General features: G+C 33.7%; 2 long non-coding RNA genes across 2 annotated transcripts; one reads left to right on the top strand and one right to left on the bottom strand.

The window, feature by feature from the left end:
* Window positions 1–2,737: 2,737 nt before the first annotated feature.
* On the top strand, window positions 2,738–4,777 carry LOC114296260 (uncharacterized). Its single transcript, XR_014340996.1, has 2 exons — window positions 2,738–3,051; window positions 4,139–4,777. It is a non-coding gene; the product is annotated as an uncharacterized LOC114296260 (long non-coding RNA).
* A 14,822-nt stretch (window positions 4,778–19,599) lies between these two features.
* Window positions 19,600–22,233, bottom strand: LOC145799017 (uncharacterized). The gene is made up of 3 exons (XR_014340995.1): window positions 20,574–22,233; window positions 20,393–20,472; window positions 19,600–20,244 (listed from the first exon to the last, which is right to left on the bottom strand). It is a non-coding gene; the product is annotated as an uncharacterized LOC145799017 (long non-coding RNA).
* Between the last annotated feature and the right edge of the window lie 1,493 nt (window positions 22,234–23,726).

The following is a 23,726-nucleotide window of genomic DNA, read 5'->3' as shown; positions in this document are numbered from 1 at the left end:
AGTTTGTATTTATGGTAGATGTCATTCATTATAGATTAATGCTTTGTAGCTCGAAAAACAAAGGCTCGAATGGCCTGAAAACCTTGTCAATCTGTCTCTTATTTTGTACTCACGCACATCAAATTTTCTCTCTTCTCTCTATCTCTGTCCTTCTCAGACTCCAAAAGCATTCATGGACATCATCTATCTCCTTTGATCCCAGGTCCCTCTTGTGACACCCTAAATTTTGGAAATATCGATAATATAATACAACGATACTTCGGGGTTTAACTAGCAGATACACAACATTTTTAAGCACAAAATACAAATAGTTACACTAAAAGAAAATATTAATAATAGTTACAGATAAAATTCTTCAAGTCTTTAGATACAGATCAGTTTCTTGATACAAAAGATTATCCGAAATACAAGAAACATAAAATCTAATTTCTAAGGCAGCCACGGTTCCTCAAAGCTTTTAGGGATTCCGTTCTCGGTGTAAAACTTGCCTCTACCTAGCATAAAACGCCATGAGCTTGGAATGCCCAGTAAACACACACACCCCGACCCTTTTCCTATTCCAAATACACATGAAAAATAATGGTATGATTATAACACACAGCAAAAACAATAATTAAGCAAAGCATATAATAAATTTCAGTTCTCATGAATAACAGTTAATTTCAATTCTCATGAATAATAATTTTCATGAATAACAGTCAATCAAGTTAGTTCTAGGCAACTCTCCGTGGGATGCCGTTTCTACCCAACCGCTAACACTAGCCATGGGCAATTCTGACTCCCCCTTGGTTAATACAATATCAATGCATTGCATACCGCATACCACCAGTGTATCGCTTGCCGTACAATTACTAATGATGCCCACGCACCTAGGTTACATACCTGAGTGGTGACATCACGGTCTGCCCCAAGCGAACGGGCTTTCAAGGATACTCTCCCTGTGTGAGACCCTCACTGCCATCTTTATGCCTTTCATTTTCGTTAAGCAGCCAAAATACCTCTTGTGCCATGTTAGGGTTCGAAAACACACTTGCGTAAGATTTCACAAAAATGAAACACATTCCATTATATCATACTCATGAATCCATCATTCATTATCTCATAAAATTTACTGCAATGATCACAACCCATTTGATTTTCCCTTTACTAAGTGCATTATGTTCTCAGTTATAGCAAAGCATAGTCAATATAATTACGAATCCAAACTAAACAGCAAGTAATTTATTCATGGTAAAACAAATTCACAATTTATCATTGATTACATATCAAGAGTGAAACATTCAAGAAGCATAGAATATAAGAGTTGCAAACCAAATAAGAGCATATTAACACAAATTTTCAGATTTTTAGATTTGAACCAGTTTGAAAATAATTATGAAAAAATACTTTTATTGGCCCTAAGTACCTAGCCTCGTGTGAGTTTGTAGATAAATAAGTCTAGTTTCAAACTCAATTAATGAAAGTAGGATACGTATTTTAGATTTTAAGATAATTCAGAATTATCAAGATCAATCCAGATTCATTGATCGTTACGCAAATCGGTTTTTCTCTCAAGCCCCTCACTCTCTTGAGTTCAAACAAATTTTAGTTGAAATATAACACCAAGATTAAGATTTAAACATAAAATTGGACTCAAGATTATTTTTCTGGAATTTTCTAAAAATAGAGAAAGTTGACTATTTTTCTGGTTCTGTGAGTAACAAACTTAGAAAAATTGTTTAGGTTATAAAAATACATTCTTAGGTCCTACCAAAATAATCACATACTCCAAACATACCAAATATTACTCCATGAAAAATAGATTTTGAGTTTATGGAGTTTTGATGGGAAAATAAATTCAAGAGAGAGAAAAGAATTGCTATTGGAAATTTAAGAAAGAAAGAGAAGCACTCAATCTCTTGATTAATACACATTTATACAAGAGTATAGGCCTAGAATACAACATATGTATACAAAGAGCATGTATTATGAGGGGAAAAATAAGTGGTAAAAGAACTTGAGAGAAGAAGTGATGTAGGTTTACCTTTGTTGTACAAGACTCAACACAATTCTTCTTTTTCTTCTTCTCTTCTCACTCTCTCTCACTCCTCTAGTGCATAGCTGAAAATGTGTAAAATGATAGGGAGAAGTGTGCATATATATAGAGAAAGGATTGGGAGATTTTTTAGCGACTAAGTTCCGTAAGTATAATTTGTCAAAGTTGTCCATCAATGTCATCAAGGCCCTTTCATCCATTACATAGCTAGCTACTTGGGCTCCAAGAAAAAAATATATATATATATATATATATATATGAGATATTTGTATTTATGTACATAAAATAATAGGCACAAGTACATTAATTAATAAAATATTACAATTAAGGTTTGGAATGAAATAAAATAGAAGTATATATGGACCAAGTCTAAATTTATGAAACCTTGATATTTATTATTAATATACTAACATTATAAAATAGTTAAAATAATAAATTTGGGTCTTGTTAAATTAAAGCGCAAAGAAATGCGAGAAACCGAGTGAAAACGGCATTATCGGGAATTAAGATTTTAAAGTAATTAATCTATAATTATAGGGTCTAATAATTAGTACCGAGGTTTTAAAGGTAATTATTAATCTACCGAGATCAATTAGGGTTTACTCTAATTAATCGGCGATGCTTCCCAATTCTAGGGTTTAAAACTCAATTAAGCAAAAATTCAAAGGCTTTATTGAATTAAGCTCAAGGTTAGAGATTTAATGATAATTACAAAAATTAGGGTCTCTACACCTCTCATCCCTCTCATCTCTGTTAAACATTCGTTAAACCTCCCTCTCTACTCATATGCTAACGCCACTGCTGAAATCCTCTCATCCCAGATCTCTCTCATTTTTGTTAAACCTCCATCTCATCTCTGTTAAACCTCCCTCTATACTTATACACTAACGACGAACGACAGTGAACACCAAATGACAAACGATGAAAAAAAACTCCTCACCTACTGGCGCGATGCCTCTCATACGCTAACGATGTCGAAAGCTCATCATTACGTACTAGAAGAAAATGAATCTGAGGTAAACCCAAATTCGACAAAACTAGGGTTTATGTTTTGGTTTCAATTTCTTTACGAATTTGTCAATTGTGATTGTTTGGTTTTGGATTTTGCCATCAATTTGTGTTAGGGTTGCCTTTAATTGTGAGAAAATGTTTTTGGGGCTTATGAATCTATGATTGTTAGGGTTTTGGCATTATGAATATTGTAACTTCTGAACTTTGTGCATTTGAAATATGGAAATCTGTTGATGAAATATGTTCTTTATCAATTATTCTAACTTAGTTGAGTTTGTTCTTTGAAATTTGGGTTTTGCTTTAAATTCATAAGTTCATAAATCTGTTTTGGGTTTTTCTTTAAATTTATAATTTTTATTTTGCTTTAAATTTGAAATCTGGGTTTTGCTTTAAATTCATAATTGTTATTTTACTTTAAATATGAAATTTGATTGTTATTTTGCTTTAAATCTGAAAAACGAGTTTTGCTTTAAATTTACAATTATTGATTAAAAGAACATCTTGTTGAATTTACAGGTAGTTTATAATATTCCAACTGAGTGATCTATATTAGTTTACATTCATCATCACATTATGCATCAGTATGAGGCTTTTGAAATTCTGCTCATCATCACATTATGCATCAGTATGAGGCTTTTGAAACTCTGCTCTATGGGATGGAATGACCCAAAAGCTTCGGATTCAAAAAGAGACATAACCTACTCTTTTTAGGGACTCTATGGAAGCATTTAAATCAAATAATAAGTTTGAAAGAAATCCATGTATATGTTAAAAGGGAAGGAGAATTTGTAGTGTTCATTGCAAAAAATACAACTATGAATTATTTGTCATATTGAAGAAAAGAAGATGATGTCATACTTGGCCAGCCCAAAATTTTCATGTATATAATTTATGTTCCTACTTATCTAATTATTTAATTTTTCTTCCAATGTAGTGTTATGCTTTGTCCCTATGGAAGTGAAATTTAGTTAGAAAGCTTAACAATTTAGAGTAAACTAAAATTACCTAATCTTTCTAGTTGGGATCTGTCTCAATGTAGAACATACAATTAATTAGGAAGAAATTAAAATGGCTTTCGTATTTTGTATGCAGATTAAAAAATGGCTTCTTCTTCTACTAACAATAGCAATATAAGATTAAAACCAAGATTGTGTGATTGTGGGAGAACAACTGCCATGTATATTGTACAAACCAATAAGAATGGAAATCAAGGGCGTTTGTTTTTTATTTGCCCATCAAAATATGTAAGTATCTATTATAGAAATTAATCTTTTAGTATTTAGAAATTTATTTGTGTGATTTGATTAACTGATTCTTGTGCATTGTAAAGTAATAAGGAACCACTACAATTACTTCAAGTTCGCAGATAATGATGATGACGACATTACCTCCACAATCTGTTCCAATGCTAGTCCTTGGAAAGCTATAAGAACAAAAGAATTTAACGATCTAAGGACAAGGCTTTGTGAGGTGGACAATGAAATTTATGAGCATGGTAGAAGGCTTAAAAGGATAGAGAAGAATTTCAATGCAATGATTTATGTCATTGTATTTTGTGTCTTTTTGTACTTTATCATCTAAATGGCTAACTTGTTAGGTTTTGGCCAATTTCATGAATGTAATCAAAAACTTGTTTTGTATTTTGTGTATTTTTCTACTTTATCAGCTAAATGACTGACTTGTTAGGTTTTCTAGAATTTCATGAATGTTATAAAAAAAACTTGTTCTGTATTTTGTGTGTTGTCTATGTGGATGATGTGGATTGTGAGAGGCATGGATCTATATTTCACGTGGATTCTGTCAGTGGATGTTATTCCGATCTATTTTCAATTGTCATTTTTCTACTCCCATAAATGTATTTTAAATTGAATTGGGAGAGGAATGGACCTCTCTTTGTCCAAATGTTCAAAAAGAACAATCATTTCAGAAACAAAATGGTTGGTGAGGCAGGCCCATATACACATAGCAACCAGGATTGCTGAAGACAATTTTGAGTTAGCACATTAACTGGACATGAAATAGCCACCAATTCCAACAAAAAATAAATTCATGAGTTCGTATCTTTATGAGCAGCACTAGTGAAGACAATTTCGAAAGACAGGAATCCCCTGTGAAATATTGATCATAATAATTAACAAAAATAAAAATGAAATTGTTGTAAACAAGCAGATTAGAGCTATTTAAGAAGATGACTTTTTTCAAAGTTTGACAAGCAATTCACATAGGAAGCTTTAATTTAGTTTGTTTGGTTTTTTTAATACCTGTAATGCAAATGCAATATCTGAGTAATACCTTAAATTTAGTTCACATTAAGCACACATTTTTTCTGAGTAATACAAAACCTGCTTCATTTGCACATTGTAATACAAAACTTGCTTGATGTACACAATCAGTATACAACTACAATTCAATTCAACTGAATCACAAATAAACCTAATTCAAAATGTTAAATAAACAACATACATGTTGGAGTCAAACCAACGTTTTCAAATGAAGCCAAACAACAGCCACAAAATGCATCGAAACGAAATAAAACCAAACTACCCGAAGTTAACAAACGAAATGCATCTAAAATTAGTAGTGCGAAACTAAAAAAAAAATAGGGCATTTGGATCCGTATCTATATTCAAGTCAACAAATTTTGAAGCTATTATCGAACTTTGACTGCTTATATTGTTCACCATTCCTGCATGAGTATGAGATGTGCTTCCGATATTGTCCACTATTTGCGTTGGGCTAACCCGTGCCTATAAAAACAAAGTTAATATTACAAATATTGTCCACAAACATATTCACTAATCTAAAATTTAATTGATCCCCAAAATATTTGTAGTCATATGTTGAACACATACCGTTATATACATAGTGTCTTGCATGCCATCCATACAAGGAAAATAGTAAGGTTGACCTTGAGGTACCTTATGATCAAATAGTAACACAATTTGATTAGTAATTTGAAGCATTCAAATAAAAACTGACAAAAAAACGTACCGAAAATATTAAGTCATTTGAATACATACCGGTTCATACATAGTATCTTGCACGCCTTCTGTAGAAGGAAAATTTAACTTATGAGGTTCACCTTGAGGCACCGTACGACCCTATAATAGCGACACACATTGGTGAGCAATTTTAAGTTAAAAAAATTCTAAAATTTACATATCGAACGAAATTAAAAAATTTACCTGTACTTTCGTATCCTTCTTATTCTTTCTCTTCAACTGATTCACTATTTCATTAACTTTGCTAACCTTCCATTTCGTACATGGACGGCCTTTTCGGTGAGCAACCAAAGGACTAAGTACCTTGTGACTGGTGCTTGGTTTTGTAGTACTGTGACCAGGTGAACTTTTCGAGGAAGTATGAGAAGGTGGTACACTAGTAGAAGGAGGTGACACACTACTAGTACATGGCACATTACTCATATAACCCAATTAATCTTTTCTCACTCTATCTTTGATTTCCATCAACCCAAATTGAATCACTTTGTGTTTATCATCATCATTGGTAGCAAGTTCTAGAATTTCATCCAACGTCTTGTGATACTTATCATGCACTTTTGCATTGAGAGCAGCTCCAGAGTTAGTATATGTGGTTGGAATACATGTGTACCCTCTTTCCAAATCTTTTCTCTATCTCGACATAGTGTATTTACTTGGAACCTCATATATGTACCTCTCAAAGAGCACACTAAGTGAATGGGCACACATAATGCCCCTAAACTCAAACCACCGACACATACATTGAATCTCATATTCAATTGAATGATAGTATACATCAAATTTCATTTTATTCATTCTCTCACTAACTAGAATCGCCTCCTTGACACAATAGATACAAATTAATCCCTCCTCTTTGACAAGAGTCGCATGACAGTACACTAGACGCTTCATTTCTGCTTGAACTTCTTTAAATTTTGCATTTGTGTAGGCTGCTCGAAATTGCTTCTCAAAATTATACACCGTTAAGCAATCATACAATTTGTTATGAGATTCGAAGTCTATTTTGGTCTCCTTCTCCATCTTACTTCTCAAGGCGTTGTCATACTACTCAACAAATTGCTTTAAAGTAGTCTTTACATTTACATATGCATCAAAAAATGCATTCATACTCTCACTTTGTTGTGTAGTTAACATGCCAGCCCAAAAAATGTCTTTAACATAGCTAGGAATCCACTTATGTCACTCACCATATAATACCCCCAACCACATGTTATCATTCAGACTGAACGTTGCAATCATCGTTTGCCTTGCTTCATCAAATTCATCTTTTGTGAAAGAATCATAAACTGCATTTTGCAAAGCAAACTTTATGGATTCATATTGCAAATATCCTCTCAATTTCTCCGAAATTTTCTTCATTATATGCCATAAGCACCAACGATGTCGAGCCTATGGGAAAACAATTTCTATGGCATTTTGCATAGCTTTGCATTGGTCAATTATTATAGCTTTTGGGGGAGTATCTGACATGCAACTTAACCATTCTCTGAATAACCAAACAAATGTCTCAGTGTTCTCATTACATAACAACCCACAACCAAACAAAATTGACTGTCCATGGTGATTAACTCTTACAAACGAAGCAAATGGCATATCATATTTGTTTGTCAAATAGGTTATGTCAAATGAGACAACATCCTCAAATGCTTTATAAGCCGCCCTACTCTTTGCATTCACCCAAAACAAGTTTCGCATGCAACCAATTTCATTAAGGTCAATTGTCGAATAGAAGTTCGAATTTTGTTATTGCATTTTATGAAAATAAAGTGCAACTAATTCAACATCTCCTACCACAAGTCTCAATCTTCTAGCATTCTCAATATGATTCCTTGCATCTCGTTCATCAAATGTTAATGCCTCATATCCCCCCACTTCAACAACTATAGAATGAAAATTCCTAGCCACCCCAATCCCTGTTACATCGTTTACTTCTAGTCTTCTCTTCACAGGAGTAAGAATTATCTTATTCATTGCAAAATGTCATGAGTCACTAAGAATCAAATCATAAGTATGCTCAAGCATAACTATGGTTAACTTATATCTTTTATCCTTTTGTAGACTGGCTCTTACCCTTTCTTTACAATCATTTTTTATGACAAAGATGGTTTCAGGGGATTTACTTCTGATCTTTTTGTTCTCTTCTGCGCCCGAGTACATTTAATTCCAAAGTATTTTACTTCCCCATCATCTCCAATATTTTTTGTGTTCTATAAGTTATAGTAAATCCAAGATGTTTCGCATATTTTGCATAAAATGCATACAATTCTTACTTTGACGTAAAATACATCTCCTTATTAGGTTCTTCAACTTCATCATTCTCATTTAATGAAGGATTGTTCTCTTGTCCTTCAACTTCCTCACTCTCATTGAATGAATTATTGTTTGAATCAATATCCATTGTAGCTTTAAACTGAAATAGAATAGAATTTGAGTATAGTTTATTGAGAAAGAGTATACAATATCCACTCTTAGAGCATCTCGACACAATGTATTTATTTCAGAAAAATATATCCACAATCACTATGTCAAATAACAATATTTATGATGAAGACAAAACCCATTTCTCAATAACCCAAACAACTAAACTAGATCCCTGTCATCCATCTCATCTTTGTTAAACATCCCAATGAAAAGAAGAAGAAAAAAAAAAATAGAGGAAAATAACACAACACACCAATAAAAAAAAAAAAAAAACAGAGGAAAATAGAATAATGGCAAATCCAATTACCACACACCAACAATCAGACAAATTCACAGTATCAACTTGTGACCTATTGCCCTAATGCTATGTATATGTATTTGAGGGTGGCAACTATCTCTAGGTCTCTTATGTAAGCTTTTCTAGTTTTGGGATGAACCACTTAAAGTTTTTCATGTCTTACCAATACAGATTAGGTGTTATGGATTCCAAGTACACATTTGTCTACTAAAGGCAGTTGCATTAATCTATTGCTGAAAATCAAAGAATTCACCTATTATATGAAAAAATCTAACAATCAGACATCACCATTCATCCTGATATTAACACATTTTTACCAGCAAACCCCTTTTTCTCATCCCAAAGCATACTCAAGTCTAAATGTGAATTTAAGTTAAGGTACCTCAAAAATGCACTAATCTTTCATTCTCCTCTGAATTCACAACTTAAATGAGTTAATTACATAATTCAAGGGTTGAATTCCTTACCTACAAGTCTCGATTCTTTGAGTTCTTGAGTGATTTTTCCTAATGACTCAGATTATAGCTAAGTTCAAGTCAATTCCTCCCAATTTCTCTAGCAATCACCCTAGTTGAGCTTAAGTCTTCTCTTTTCTCTCCATCTCTCACGTTTTGAGCTATGGGGAGTATGTAATAAGGGTGCAAAATGTATTAAGGAAGTCAAAGTGGCCTTATATAGGCTCCATTAGGAAGACCTCATTAATAGCTAATCAATTGACATTATTTATCTAATTTTAATCATTCCAAATCGAATTTCAATTGAACCTATCATAATGTTCTAAAAATTCCAAATAACACGTATACCAAGCCAATTTCGTGATCGGATGTCGATAAGGCCTTCAATTCGCAAACTGAAATGAAAACATGAACAAATCTTTCTACGTGAAACAGCTATAAACACAAATAAGGCAATATATGATGCAAAACTTCACTTTAATTACTCATTGGGCATAATTAAGCATGGATTAACATTAATCATGGGTCGGGGTTGTTACAGTCTTCCACCCCTTAAAGAGTTTGGTCCTCCAAACACAAGTTGCCTTCGATTTGGAATAATATCATGTCCAACGGAAATAAATCCGGATATCTCTTCATCATATCTTCTTCCGTTTCCCATGTAGCATAAGTTCCTCCATGATTTTTCCAATCAACTTTCACCAATGGAATTTTCTTGTTCCTCAATCTTTTGATTCTACGGTTCACGATCTGAATTGGCCTATCCTCATAGGTATAGTCGTCTTTTAAAAGCACATGTGTCGGCTCAATAACGTGTAATGGATCTCGTAAGTAATCCCGTAACATTGAGACATGAAAGACGCCATGCATATGTTCCATAATTGGTAGTAAGGCTACTTGATACGTCACGGGGTTAATTTTCTCAAGGATCTCATACGGTCCAACATATCTCTGTGCTAACTTGTCTTTCACTCCAAACCGCGTTTGGCCCGTCATCGGAGCTACTCTAATAAATACATGATCCCTGACTTCATATTCTCTGTCTCTGCTTCAGACATCAGCATAACTCTTTTGGCGGCTTTGTGCAGTTTTCAATCTTTGTTAAATTAATTTCACATTTTCAGTCGTTTCTTGTACCAGTTTTGGTCCCGACAAAGGTCTATCACCTACCTCGGCCCAACATATCGGAGATCAGTATTTTTTACCATACAAAGCTTCGTAAGGAGCCATCCCAATACTTGAATGACAGGTGTTGTTATACACAAATTCGGCCAAAGGAAGGTAAGTCTCCTAATTGCCTTGAAAGTCTAACACACACATTCGTAACATGTCCTCCAATGTATGAATGGTCCATTCAGATTGGCCATCTGTTTGTGGATGATAAGCACTACTTAATCTCAGCTCAGTCCCCAAAGCCTGTTTCAAACTCTGCCAGAATCTTGAAGTAAACTAGGGATCTCTGTCAGATACTATGGACACTGGAACTCCAGCAATCTCACAATCTCATAAACATACAAGTTAGCCAACTTATCTGCATTATACAACGATTTAACAGGTAAGAAATGTGCGGATTTAGTTAAACGATCAACAATTACCCAGATAGAATCCATACCTTAAGGAGAGCAAAGTAATCCCATAATAAAGTCCATAGTAATATGTTCTCACTTCCATTCCGGTATTGGAAGTGGTTGTAGTAACCCAGCGAGTCGTTGATGTTCGGTTTTAACTTGTTGGCATCTAGCCACAAAGTCTACAATATACTTTTTCATTCCCAGCCACCAAAAATTCTGTTTTAAGTCATTATACATCTTCGTATTTCTCGGATGTATAGCAAATTTTGAATTATGAGCTTCAGGCATGATGCGTTTCCTCAAGTCAAAACAGTCTGGCACACAAAGGTGATTCTAGAATTTCAACACATCATTGTCAAGCACAAATCCCAGTTTCAGTTTTGAATCAATTTCATCAACAGTTTTCCTCAAAAACTCATCTTCGCGTTGTTTCCCTTTAATCTCCTCAATGATTGCAGGCTGAGCAAAAATGACGGCTAAGATTCTGCCATGTTCATGCATCGCAATCTCAATTTCATTCTTTTCTAGGTCACATAACAATTCCTTCCAGCCGGTGAGCAAACATGACAAATTCCCATTGGATTTTCGGCTCAATGCATTTGCTACAATATTTGCCTTCCCTGGGTGATACAGAATTTGTAAATCATAGTCTTTGATCAATTCTAGCCACCTTCTATGTCTCATGTTCAGTTCTTTTTGGGTAAAGAAGTATTTTAAGCTTTTATGATCAGTATACACTTCACAAGTTACTCCCTATAGATAATGGAGCCAAATTTTCAAAGCAAACATCACAGCTACCAGTTCAAGATCATGAGTCGGGTAATTCTTTTCATGTGGTCGGAGTTGCCAAGAAGCATAGGCGATGACCTTACCATTTTGCATTAATACACAACCCAAGCCTTTGTAGGATGAATCACTGTAAATCTGAAACCCATCGGTACCATTAGGTAAAGTCAAAATCGGTGCAGTCACTAATCTGGTTTTCAACTCTTGAAAAGTTGATTCACGCTGATTATTCCAATCAAATGGTACGTTTTTCTATGTTAGCTGTGTTAATGGCATAACAAGTTTTGAAAAGTCTTTCACAAATCTACTATAATAACCTGCAAGTCCCAAAAAGCTTCTCATTTCTGACACGTTAGTTGGTCTTGGCCAATTCACAATGGCTTCAATTTTCTAAGGGTCAACAGAGATACCGTCCTTGCTAATTACATGTCCCAAAAATGCCACACTGTCAAGCCAAATTCATATTTGGATAGTTTTGCTTACAACTTCTTTTCTCTCAAAATCTGTAGGGTAGTTCTAAGGTGGTTCTCATGTTCTTCCCTGCTTTTAGAATAAATCAGTATATCATCAATAAAGACAATAATAAATTCATCCAGGAATTGTTTGAACACCCTATTCAATAAATCCAGGAACGCCGTAGGGGCATTAGTTACCCCAAATGGCATTACAAAAAATTCATAGTGCCCATACCTAGTTCTGAATGCAGTTTTCTCTATGTCTTTTGCCTTGACCTTTAACTGGTGGTACCCGGATCTAAGGTCAATCTTAGAAAATACTTGGGTCCCCTGGAGTTAGTCAAATAGGCCATCTATTTGGGGTAGTGGATATTTGTTCTTCACGGTTACTTTATTCAATTCCCGATAATCTATACATAATCTCAAGGACCCATTATTCTTCTTAACAAACAGGACTGGAGCACCCCAATGTGAAGTGCTCGGACGGATGAATTTCTTGTCTAACAATTCTTATAGTTGGGTTTTCAATTCTTTCAGTTCTAAGGTTGACATCCTGTAAAGGGTCTTAGAAATTGGTTGCGTTTCCAGTGTCACTTTAATAGTAAACTCAATTTTCCTATCAACTAAGACTCCATGCAAGTCATTCGGAAGCACATCGGGAAATTCACAAACAATTGGAATAGTTTTCACATTAGTGCCATCAGATGATGCAGTCAATACACAACACAAGTAGCCCCTACATCCCTTCCTAAGTAATTTAACAGCTTTCATAGCCGAAATCAAGTATGGGGGAGGGAATACTCCGTTCCCAGTGAAAACAAACTCAGACATACCAGGTGGACGAAATATAACAGATTTATTTACACAGTCAATAGATGCACAATACTTCTTTAACTAGTTCATACCCAATATGCAATCAAAGTGGTCAATGCTCAAAGGCAGCAAATCAACGTACAACGTCATATCACCAATCAAAACATCACATGTCGGATATACATATGCACATACCATAGAATCCCCAGATAACGTAGATACAGACAATAAATAATTCATGGATTCTAAGGGTCTAGTTAGTTTTCGAGAAAAGGCATGTGACACAAATGAGTATGTAAAACCAAAATCTATCAAGACATATGCGTTCTGGGCACAAATGGAAATTATCCTTAACACCACAGACTCGATGTTTTGCACATCTCCGGGCACTAGTGCGAACACTCTCCCTTACTTCAACGTTTCATTGTCAGTGTTACCCCTGGCATTGGATCTCATCGGGCAATCCCTAACTATGTGGCCAGTCTTGCCACATTGAAAACACGCACCTGATGCATGGTAACATGCACCTTTATGCTTCCTTCCACAGTCTGGGCAGTTTAGAATAGATCCGCTACTTTAAATAGAGCTAGTGGAAGATCTTGTGTTTTGCTTCTTCGAAAATGATTGGCCCTTTTTAAAATGGAATCCGGATCTTTTACTTCTTCATTCTGTCGTTGGAGTTGTAGCTTATTTCTTGGTTGTTATTATGGCTTCTGCCATCAATGCCCTGTCAAGCACTTCCACATAAGTAGGCAATTTCAGGATGCTTACTCGATCGAATATTTCCAAGTCTAGTCCTCCCTCGAACTTTCATGCTTTCTTATAATCTGTGTCCACCATGTGAGGAGAAAATCTGGCCAACTCGATGAACTTAGCCTCGTACTCAGCTACAGACATCTTCCCTTGCTTAAGTTCTTGGAATTTAGAAACTTTTCGGTCCTTGAAGCATTGGGGAAAGTACTTGTTATAGAATATCTCATTGAATTGTGCCCACGTCATGTCCCCGTTGTTATTTTGAACCAACAGCCACCATCTCCGGGCTTCATCCTTTAGGGTGTAGGTAGCCAAAAGTATTTTCTGAGTTACAGAGCAAGGGAATTCTTCAAATAACTTTTCCATTTCTGGCAACCAGGTTCCTGTCTTTAATGGTTCAATGCCACCCAAGAAGGTCGACGGTTTTATTTTCATAAATTTCTGAGTCAAATTGAGGATGTCATTATTGTCCGGTTCAACTGGCACTGGCGGAGGCGGATGAGGCAAAGGTTGTTGTCTTAGTTGTTGCGTCATGGCTTCAGTCAAAGCTGCAAGCATCTGTTCCATTCTGTTTATTCGAGTCTCAGAAGATTCACTTGTATCATTTCCCCTTGCATTCTCCATGTTGTTATAGAGACATCAAGTAATAATAACATAAGAATAATCTTGTTCATTTCTTTCAATTTTCATTTGTCCAGATTCAAATTCAGTTTTCGCATTTATAAAGATTACCATACACTTACCCATGTAGATGGAATACCCCTACTTCTTACTAGGACATTCTAAGCTCATATGGACTCGTGTGTGCGGTAAAACACGTGCTCTGATACCACTCGGTCATGACCCAAACCCGTCCTTATGGGTTTAGCGTCGTAACCGGCCAGTAATCCTCGGATTACCAAAGGCCTTTGAACAGAATATCATATAATTAGGGACTGCGGAAGCAAATATAGAAACATACGTAGTCCATTGAGCTGTGCAGACATATATGGGACATAAATTTCTTTTTTTTATACGCATATACCTGACATTATATTGTTACATTCATTACAGATAGAACCAAAAAAGAACTTAGCCCAATATACAGTTAACAGAAATTTGTTCATAATCCAAAAGAAAACAAAGCCCTTTACATTCACAAACATGACCCTATGGAACCTCCTCGAGGCGCAAAGGCTGGTTGACCAAAAACTCTCCAGGCGGTCATCACTGACCCTGGCCACATGCCCGGTCACCTACATACATAAATACTGGAGTGAACGGAAGTCTAATGAATAATAACAAGGTAAAGAGTTTAATGAATGATATCCATCTCAGAGTTAGAAAATAGAGTTTATATCAGAAACAGATTCTTATGCATATTTAAATCTCAAATCAGAAATAGATTCAGATTCACGTACTTATCCGGAAATCATAACAGTTATAGATGGTACATCCATTAGCTATCATATCAACTTAGTCCTGAGACTCACATGTATAGTCGGTACCGACGACCATAAAGGTCCATATCTTGCGTGCAAGTAGCCATGGTATTGTTACTCCCAGGCGAGGGCCACGTGAATACAAGCCTCGGTATTGTTACTCTCAGGCAAGGGCCACGTGAATATAGGCCACGGTATTGTTACCACCGGGCGAGGGCCACGTGCATATTGGCTATGGTATTGTTATCTCCAGGCGAGTTCCACGTAAACTAAGGATGCCACAAATACATTTAAAAAAAATGGACATTTATTCATGATTCATAAAATAGCATTTCAGAAAACAGATTTTATCATTTCAGTCAGAAAATACTTATAGTCAAACATAGCTTTACAGAGTTATTACTCACAATTAACAGATGGTTTCAAGGCAAACAGACAGAATGGGCAAATCAGACGTCTTGTGGTGCATGACCTACACAATTACGAAACGAACACATATTGAATTACACACCTGGAAACATTAACTTAATTCTTTCTTATCTTGGTGTGTTTCTACTTCTTATCCTCATTATAGTGCCTTAAACTTGGCCTAGGTATGCCTAGGATGGAATGAGGATGCAAAAATGCACTTGAAAACACTTAATAAAACTTGCTGAAAACAGGGTCATCGCTCAAGCGTAACTTCATACGCTCGAGCGGACATGCAAAATGTGAGTGGTCGCTTGAGTGCAAGATCTGTCGCTCAAGCGGTTTGTAAATTTTTGCAAAAGTGCTGGTTTTTTTATTTTTCTGCTCAATACTCGCTCAACGCTCGCTCAAACGTAAGAGACATGCCCTCGCTCGAACGCAACTTTTGTCGCTCGAGCGGTTTGCAAAACATAAGAACTTCTAGGAGCATGCATTTCACGCTTGAGTAGACTTCTGGTTGCTCGAGCGGAAGTGCACGCACTCAGAGTGGTCGCTCAAGCATAGATTACTCCGCTAATCCATGCTCGAGCGGAAATACAAAATCTTGAATTTTCAAATTGCACTCCCAAGCTCAAAACTCGAACCTAACTCATCAAAATATAGCTCTTGGGCCCAAAACTTGAGAAAACAAGTCTAAACTTTGAAAATATAAAGAATTAAAGATCTTTTTACAAAATTAAGGCTCAAGAGTAAGTCAATTGGGTAAAATAAAACTTGAAACTTATAAAACAACACATGGACTTACATGCAAGCATTTCCTTGACTTCAAAGTTTCCAAAACACGATCAATTAAGGCAAATTGATGGAAAACATGATGAAGTTTCATAATTAAGTTGAGAACATGACATGCATGGAGAATTTACTTGAAATCAACTTCAAAATAACCATAAAATGCGCATGTAAGCTCTACTCTTCTTCTTCCCTACTTCTTTAGTTCATTTCATGCTCTAATCTTTCATTTTCCTATGAATTCACAACTTAAATGAGTTAATTACATAATTCAAGGGTTGAATTTCTTACCTACAAGTCTTGATTCTTTGAGTTCTTGAGTGATTCTTCTCAATGACTCAGATTCTAGCTAAGTTCAAGTCAATTCCTCCTAATTTCTCTAGCAATCACGCTAATTGAGCTCAAGTCTTCTCTTTTCTCTCCCTCTCTCACGTTTTGAGCTATGAAGAGTATGTAATGAGGGTGCAAAATGTATTGAGGAAGTCAAAGTGACCTTATATAGGCTCCATTAGGAAGACCTCATTAATAGCTAATCAATTGACATTATTTATTTAATTTTAATTGTTCCAAATCGAATTTCAATTGAACCTACCATAATGTTCTAAAAATTTCAAATAACACATATGTCAAGCCAATTTCGTGATCGGATGCCGATAAGGCCTTCAATTCGCAAACCGAAATGAAAACATGAACAGATCTTTCTACGTGAAACAGATATAAAGACACATAAGGCAATATATGATACAAAATTTCACTTTAATTACTCATTGGGCATAATTAAGTATGGATTAATATGAATCATGGGTCGGAGTTGTTACAGAGAATCATTATAATAAGGCAATTATAAAGTCTTTACATCACATTATATAACTTTTTTTTTTCCAAAATCAACAAGGGCCAAAGGAAAATGTTATTGATTATAATGTATGAGAGTAATCTTGTACACAATACGTTATACATGCTTTCAAAAATTAAAAGGGGTCTTGCAATTTTGGATGTCATTCTCTATTGGAAGGCTCTACAGGTTAATAAAACATTCTAAAGTGTTATAGAGTCTTGTAGAGAGTTTTAGAGGCTTGTATATAATTCTTGAATTGCAGATAGGATTATTGTACATTAAAAATAGTCTTTAGGAGGAGGTGGATGAAGTGTCTAGAATATTCTCATACTTATAGATTTAGAACATTCTTTGTAAGTTTATAGAAAGGGGCCTCATTTGCATAAATCATCCAAAGAATCCAAGTGAATACAAGTTCTCAAGCATTCTTCAAGAGTTCTATCTATTGCTTTCTCAGTCCCTTGCATTCTTAGGTTCTCAAGCTCTAGATTGGCTTACTTGCATTCTTAGGCTCTCAAGCTCTAGTTAGGCTTACTTACAACATGTTTTATGTAGTAAATTATATATGGTTAACTTAGTTTTTTATTTGTCATTCTTCGAGTTTGTAAAAAATGAATAGATTTTCTTTACTTGGGAATTTTAACTTCTCAAAAATTAGTTCGTGGTACAACTAGAATTCACAAAAATTAGTTAGGGTAGTTAGTGGTACACTATAAAAAATTAAGGTTTTAGAAATCAAAATTTAGGGACAAAATTATTTTTTAGGGACTAAATATTTTTGTTACGAAAAGTGTCATTATTATATTTTTAACAACAAAAATCAGACATTAGTGATGAATTATTATTCTTTTGGAATCAAATTTTTTGTCTAAAAAAATAAACCATTTTGAGACCAAATTATTTTGTCCCTAAAATTCTATTTATTTGTGGCATTTTCAAAATTTTATTGTTAAAAGCCTTGTTTTGGACTTTTCGGAATGACCTTTTAATGACTATCCTCATGACGATAGAAATTAATTCCTAAATGTCTTTTACAACAAAATTTTTACTTTTAGAGACCAAAATTTTAATTTTTAAAACTCTTATTTGTTGTAGTGGTACAACTAGAATCACAAAAATTAGTTAAGGGTACAATTAGAATACAAGGAAGGGTTTAGATGTTTTTGCACCCTTCTATTTTGTGAACTTTTTGTGCACCAATTTAGTGTATATATATATTTTTTTCTCAGGATGTTAATTTAAGTGAGTTGTTTTAAAAAAAGGTTTGAAAATTAAGATTCTTGACACACATTAAAGTTAATTGAGATTGCGCGTTCAATTATTATAAAGAAATGTTTGATTGATTCCTTTGCTTATTTATTTATTAATGCCTCGTTTAGGAATATATTTTTTAGTAATTTTTTAATTTTTTGATTAAAATATGACATAAAAAAATTAGTATGTTTGGGATAAATTTTTGATTTTTTTACAAAAAAAATGTGTAAAAAGTAGAGAATTAGTAACTTTTTGACTTTTTAGTTAAAATATGATGTAAAAAAAATTAGTATATTTGGAATGACTTTTTAATTTTTTACGAAAAGATGTGTAAAAAATTTTAAAAAAAAATCTTTAATTTTTTAATATAAATTATTAGCATTTTAATTTTTTAAATAAAAAAATTACTTATCAAACGAGACCTAAATAAAAAAAGGTGTTTTTTTTTTAAGGTCCCTGGTATTATGATTTTATAGCATAAAGGACACCAAATATTTTCATAATGTCTAAGGTCCCTCAACAATATTTTCATAATATCTAAGGTCCTTCAACCTTGATCCAGAGAAATTTCAGTCCAGAGAAATTTCAGTCCAGAGAAAATTGGTCCAGAGAAATTTCAGTGCAGAGAAAATTGGTCAGAGAAATTCTGGCTCAGAGAAATTTCTCTGGACCAAATTTCTCTGGATGAGTTTCTCTACTTTTCTTTTCACTCACATCCAAATCATTGTGATTCATTAGGTAAGCAACATTGTTCAACTGAATTCAACTGGAAAAATTTCACATTGTAATATGTAAGCAACATTAGAATGGGATAACAATGGCAACTTACCAGAACCAGAGAAACTCTTGAAAAATCTGAATATTTCTCTAGTTTGTTATTGAAATATCAATTGAGAATTTCTTTGGTTTATTAAAAATAACAATTGAGAATTTCTCTGGTTTGTAATATTTTTTGAAAAATTTCTGCAGGTCCAGAGAAAATCTATCTAGAGAAATTTCAACCCAGAGAAATTTCCATCCAGAGAAATTTCAAACCAGAGAAATTTGAAATTTCTCTGATTTGTTCAATTTTTTTGATTTTCTATGTTTTGCAAATGTCTCATCCAATTCCCAAAAATGGTGCAAATCAGAGTATTTTCTGATGATTTAAACACTGGAATATCTTGTCAATAATTGCCTTAAATCACATGTGGTTTTCGTTTTGGGGGAATAAAATGAGCAACTTTGTAAAGAAATTTTAATCAACGGAAAAAAAAAGAAAAAAGAATTCAAATGAATTAGAGCACTGAGAGAAGAAATCTATGGGTTATAAAATGAATTCAATTCTCAACATGACATCATTACACCTTTATACATACTAAAGATTCAAAAAACATGATTTCCAAACCAGAGAAAATTCACAGAGAAAATGCCAAATTTCTCTGGACAACACTTGAGGACTAGTTCAATCCAAACCAGAGAATTTCTCTGGATCAATCCAGAGAAAATTCAGTTCAAACCAGAGAATTTCTCTGGATCAACCCAGAGAAAATTCAGTCCAATTCACTAATATCTTGATTAGCAGCTACCACAGTAAAGATAAAACAAAAAAATCCACATGCATCTTAAAACTTAATCTAGCACTACAGTAAAGAATTACATGACAAATCTTAGTTCTCCAAAATAATTTTTTGTTTGCTTCCTTCATATATCCACTAGGATGCTTTTCAAGGAAGTAGGCTGATGATGCCTTCCTATTGATCTCATAGGATGTAAATACCTCATGTAATTAACATGACCCTCAAAGTGGAGCCCTCTTCTTCTTGATTCATCTAGGAACTATAGAGATGTACACTTATCGCATGATTCACATCACTATTTCCAAGTCCAGATTACTTCAATTGCCAAATAGTGGCCTCCCAACTACCATGTTGACATTGAATGCAACAGCAATTCTGAGGCAGTCAGAATATAAATTTTTCATGCAAAAGAATTTAAAGTTATAAATAAATATGTTTCTTGACAAACTTGATTATATTTGTCTATTAAATGCTGCCTGATTAGCACATGCATAAAGGACGAAGATAGAAGAAGAAGAAGAACCTGTAATGGAAGTTAGCAAGTCGTTGCAGTCTACACGCCCATCATCACATACAAAATCCAAGATTTGAGCACCAAGTTCACTAAATACATTATAAAAATGTCAAATAATAAAATTAGAACAACCAAAACCTGGTTAACTTAACATCGAGCCTGAACGAGGGAAACACAGGAATCAAAAGACCTTTTAAAATTAAGTTGATGAATGCCCAATGCGAGAACCACCTGTTCAGAGGGAATTTAGTATACCAATGTCACCAGAAATAATTTCCATGCAGTTCCATTACCACATCAAAATGCTAAACTCACCTGGAGACCTTGTTGGTCTTGGCCATTTGAATGTGAAGCAGAAACAGAGAGCCCATGTAGAGAGAGAAAGTGAGTAGAAAGAGAGAGGGAATGGGGTGAGGGACCTTAGACTACAAAAGAATAGATTGTGGACCTAATCCATTACTAAAAGTTGGATAGGGACCTTAGACCGATTTTCTCAAAAAAAAAAACAGCTTTTCACCTGTGAAAGAGTTGGATTATTCCTTTATTATTACCTCTCGGTTTCTTTAAATATTGAATAAAAGTATACCTGTGAATACTGCACAAAATAATTTCTCAATTAGGAGAGTAATTGTAAAATATTACATGATTTAAACATTATCCTCTTATAAATAACTTTTCTATTATTACTTTTATGCTCAATCACATCATTGTTTTTTGAAAAAATTGTAGAATAATCCTAAATGAGTAATGGTAGGGATCATGATAAAAATATTATGAAATGCATCATGAAACTTTTTCATCCATTGATTAGTGTGTGGTATTTTATTATATGTGTGATCCAAAAGTGAAGAATTTTTTATGATCCCTAACATTGCCCATCCTAAATATAATTATATTTTTTCACTAATCACCCTTTATTATAAATTTCATATTTATTAATCATTCAACACAAATGGTTACCAATCATACTATCGGTCTCGTTTGGCAGAGCTGTGAGAAAGTGATTATAACTTATATCTTAACAGTTTATAACTTATAACTGTGAACATAAACTGATTTTTTACTTATAAATTAAGTTTCTCCTCCTTCACTCAAAGAATAAGTTAATTTTTGATTTACAAAAAATTATAAATTGTATTGTTAAGCTGAATCAAACACATCAAAATAACTTAAATTAAACTAAAAATTAAAATAAACTGAAAATAAATCTTACCAAACAGAGCCATCATATAATACTACATAACCGTATTCTCAGACTACTACTGAATAATCACCCGGTTTGGCCGTCAGCTCAAATACGCATTTGAAACAATATGATCAAACAGTAATCACAAACCAAAAGAAACTAACAAACAATCAAAGGAACATCTAATACATGCAACTTTTACACTATACAATTACACAACAGGGGGGAAAAAATAATAATAAAAACAATAAAAATAAAAAATTTATCTCTGGTCTATACGGTCGATAAATTTTGAATTTTGAATATCAATATTCACAGAAACATACATATTTTGATGACGTTCCTCTAAACTATCAAAAATGAGCTTTCTCCTCTCTCTAAAATCTCAATCAATCTCTGATGAGAGTTGGGTTCGGCTGTTGGGGTGAGTACGAAGAGTGCATGAGAAGAGAGAAGCCAAAGTGTGGGCAAGCCCCAACACAATCGCAACCTTCACTTGGCCTCGCCTCGGGATTGAACGACCGTAGGATAACGGCCTCGTGAAATTCCTACCGTTGATCATCATCTCTCTCCTCGCAACCTCCATTATTAGCTCTTAGAGTAGTTGATTAAAGACTCTGATCTGATTTGATGCTAGTGGTGGTGTTGTGGTGAAATAGCAAGAGAGTCTATGCTGTGCTGTGTGATCTCAGATCTGTATATATATAGGCCAAGGTTCACAAAAACGACACTCGTTTTGATAGTAATTACATTCTTAAAAGATAAGTTTTGCAAGACTGGCTTGACAATCTTGACATTTGCGTCGAGTTCACGCTCAACTTCAAAGATAAAAATAACAAAATAATTTTTTTTAAAAATAAAATAACAGTAATGATTTAGAACCTTAAACAGAGAGTTCTAAATTCATCACTCGTGAGGTGGAAATTAAAAAAAAAAAAAAACACACAATACACATGTGGAGCAATGCTATAGGCCACTAATTTATCATCACTAATCCCACCAATAGTTAGGTGGCAATTGAAAAAAAAAAAAAAAAAAAAAAATAAGGCACAAAACATATGTGGCAATGGGTGGGACCCATTACCACATCATTAGAACCACCATTAATTAGTGGTCTAAAACATTTTTGTACACATGTGGCAGCGAGTGAGACCCACTGCTACATCATTAGAGCCATCACTAATTAGTGATCTAAAACATTTTTGATAAAAATAATCACATTTTTATTATTGCGATTCAAATTAATCGAGATATTTTAATGGTTTTAAATATTTTAAAATAATCACCACTATATTTTCTAATTGATTTTCAGTGATTCAAATCCTTTATATTGAAATATTTGTTAAGAATATCATCTTTTGAAAAAAATATTAAATTGCTTGGATAATCACAATCGCATGTTTAGATTACATTTGTCATAAAAATATAGACAGCAATTATAATATAATTTAATAATACATGTACAATATTCTAATTTATCAGGTCTGTGTTATATTTGTATTCATCTAAAAAGATATTTAGAGATTATTTAGGATGATCTAAATAAATGTATTTTTTATCTTTTTACAAAAAGATATATAAAAAAATAAAAAATTAATGTGATATAAAAAAAATAAAAAAATAAATTATTTTTAAGTTGTCAAACTTAACCTTAACTCAAACTGTCAAGGTCATGTATAATTCGATTCATATTAATGGGCGGTGAAAACAATGCTCACCTACTATTGTAGCATCTATATTATCTATTGGTCCTAATATATAAAGCAATAATAATTTAGATCATTAAAAAATACATTATTAATAGTATTAATACATTAGGAATGGTAAAAAAAAAAGAAACAAGGTATAGAAAGTGGGCGGAGCCTACTGTCACATCATTAGTGCTCCTTCTAATGTTCTATTTCTAGTGCTCCCAAGTATTTTTCTACATAAAGTATAGGTTGGAGTTAGTGTTAACTGTCACATCATAATTTGTTTTTATAGGCGGTGTTTGGCAACAATTTTTTTTAGGTTTTTTTTTTTTTTTATTTGTTTTCATTAAAAGACAATTTTTTTGCAAAATCAAAAAAAATAAATTCAAACAAAATATCACATCAAACCTCATAATCATTTCACTTTTTTTCTCACAAATATCACATCTAACTAAAAAACACTCAA

The sequence above is a fragment of the Camellia sinensis genome, chromosome 9, assembly GCF_055761805.1.
Source record: "Camellia sinensis isolate YWXY chromosome 9, ASM5576180v1, whole genome shotgun sequence".
NCBI classification, from domain to species: domain Eukaryota; kingdom Viridiplantae; phylum Streptophyta; class Magnoliopsida; order Ericales; family Theaceae; genus Camellia; species Camellia sinensis.
This window is presented reverse-complemented; position numbering and strand designations above follow the sequence as displayed.